The sequence below is a fragment of the Lolium perenne genome, chromosome 3 (genome assembly GCF_019359855.2).
Source record: "Lolium perenne isolate Kyuss_39 chromosome 3, Kyuss_2.0, whole genome shotgun sequence".
In the NCBI taxonomy this organism is placed as follows: Eukaryota; Viridiplantae; Streptophyta; class Magnoliopsida; order Poales; family Poaceae; genus Lolium; species Lolium perenne.
Window position 1 is genome coordinate 338,638,381 of NC_067246.2, and position 2,311 is coordinate 338,640,691.

At 44.9% G+C, this 2,311-nt stretch overlaps 1 long non-coding RNA gene across 1 annotated transcript; it reads left to right on the plus strand.

The window, feature by feature from the left end:
- Positions 1-639: 639 nt before the first annotated feature.
- Positions 640-1,273, plus strand: LOC139837740 (uncharacterized). Its single transcript, XR_011754404.1, has 2 exons — positions 640-783; positions 862-1,273. It is a non-coding gene; the product is annotated as an uncharacterized lncRNA (long non-coding RNA).
- The last annotated feature ends 1,038 nt before the right edge of the window (positions 1,274-2,311 follow it).

Below are 2,311 nucleotides of genomic sequence, written 5' to 3' on the forward strand. Positions count from 1 at the left end.
TAAAAATTAGAAAAAAATTGAATAAAAAAATACACGTGGAGGCCTTTAGTCTCGGTTGGTGTTACAAACCGGGACTAAAGGTCCTCCGCCCCGGCGCGCGCCCGCAACCCACTTGGAGCACCTTTAATCCCGATTCACAGCACAATCGGAACTAAAGGGGGAGCATTTAGTCCCGATTCCGTAGTCCCGTTTGAAAAACCAGAACTAAAGGTCCTTACCAATGGAAGCCCCTTTTCTACTAGTGTCATGAATCTAGGCTTTCAAAAATTATGAAAGAAGCTAGTAGATATTTAAATTAATGGCTACACTGGGCACCGTAGGTAGTGATTTGCTCCCAATTGTCAAAAGCAATTGGATGATATGGGAGTGGTGGAGACGCTGGCTGACTTTTGAACGACTTTTGGTGGAAAATTTTGCACGTACGGTTTGCCTGGCGCATCTTGAATTGACAAAAATTCCACCACTACTAATTCTCCAGCGTTTTGGTGGTCTGAGCTGTCGACGCGTGCCTATGGAGCTGCACCTGTGCAGTCACACTCTCAGAGACTCACGCACGATGATGCACTATTACCACAATTACCCAATACAGCCACCAGCGCGCGTATAAATAGAGCATGCCTACCAGTGGAGTGTAGGCATTGATAGGCAGTTCCAAGAACAGAAGAACACACGCATATCCATCCCAGCGAACCATGGCTTTCGCCAGAATCTTGGCCGTGTTCCTGTGCGTGATCCTGGCCTCGCTCGCGTTCGTCTCGCAGGACGTGCTCGCCGCAAGAGGCCGTATGCATCGACTCTCACTTTTTTTTCTCTCTCTCTCTCTCTTCCTTTCTTCTTGCCTTCATATTCTTCTTGGTGCAGATGCTCCGAAGGTTGTGCCGATAAAGAGGGGATGGGAAAATACTGGCCAGGCCTTCGGGACTCGCAAGCCAGACCCTAAAGGTGGCTATGGTGGTGGTGGTTATGGCGGTGGTGGCTATGGCGGGGCACAAAAAACGCAGCATCCTTAGAGCTGGATGATCTCGGTTGCCATGCTTCAAGCACGCTCGCACACAGACACACACATATACAAGTACGGCGAACGTGCATAAATAAATTAGTTGCCGAGCATGTGCTTGCCGTTGATATATAAGTGCACAATGATGCAATACCCACAACTTAAAGTCGTCGGATACCACAAGGTCGAACATTTAGTTTGGCCTGGCCACTGTCTTCTCTCTCGAGTGAAAAATACAAGGAGAATGAACAAACCGTGACGAGTTTATGTGGCAAATTGATTATGTTTCATGTGTCTACATAGTATCTTTCCATTAAGACGACGCATCTAACCTCTATAATGAAGGAGGACAAGGACGACCCTCAGCTGCTTTGAGACTTTTACGGCATGCATTTTACAGATTACGAGATTTACAGTAGTTGACATTTTTAAAACCGTCCATCTACTACGATCTAATGGTGGTAAAACAAGTGGTAGATGGTATGGTACCAAATGTGTAGACCGCTACTAAAATTATGTGGGACCAGTGCCAATATTACTGATGTATTTTCTTAACAAAAGGGCACTTAGGTAACTTCATCAACTGGACCCATCTATCATTGCTCCCCCCCACCCCACCCCATCCCTATGTCGCCTCAAATTCTGCCCAGTAGATCCCATCTCTTGCTGCACTGAATTGTCGCTGACGCCAGACGTTGTAAGCGCAAGCTACACGGCCATTCGCTCCATGGAGATAGTTGTGGTTGCAACATCAGTAGCAGCAAGCTGCGGTAGTTGTGGCTGGACGGGCGGGTAGTACGCTGCCACCCGACATGAAACATTCTCCATCGCAATGTTGTCCTTATAACTAGCTTCTACTCCCTTCGTTCTAAAATATAAGTCACCATTAATTTTTGTCGGTTAATAGCTTATACCTTTGACTATGATTTATACTTATAATATATCCACAAAATTTGTATAAATATGAATGAAACGAAAAAGATTTGCAAGACGAATTCAACGATAGAATTTGTACATTCTGGAACTGGACAATTTTGTATATGTTAGTGGTCAAAGTTATGCATGAAACAAACCGTGCGAAATAATCGTGCTTTTATGACCAATTGAGTATGAATTTGAAAAATATCAACCACCCTGTTATAGTCTTACAAAAATCTCGATACCGTTAGACAACCTTGTATCGATATGACATACGGTTGGCATGGAGTAGTATTCAACCCAAATTGTAGTCCGCCCAATATACGTCTTGTGGGACTTCCACCTATATATACGTGTAACCACGAACCCCAACCGGTATCGTGTTCCCTTCCGCTA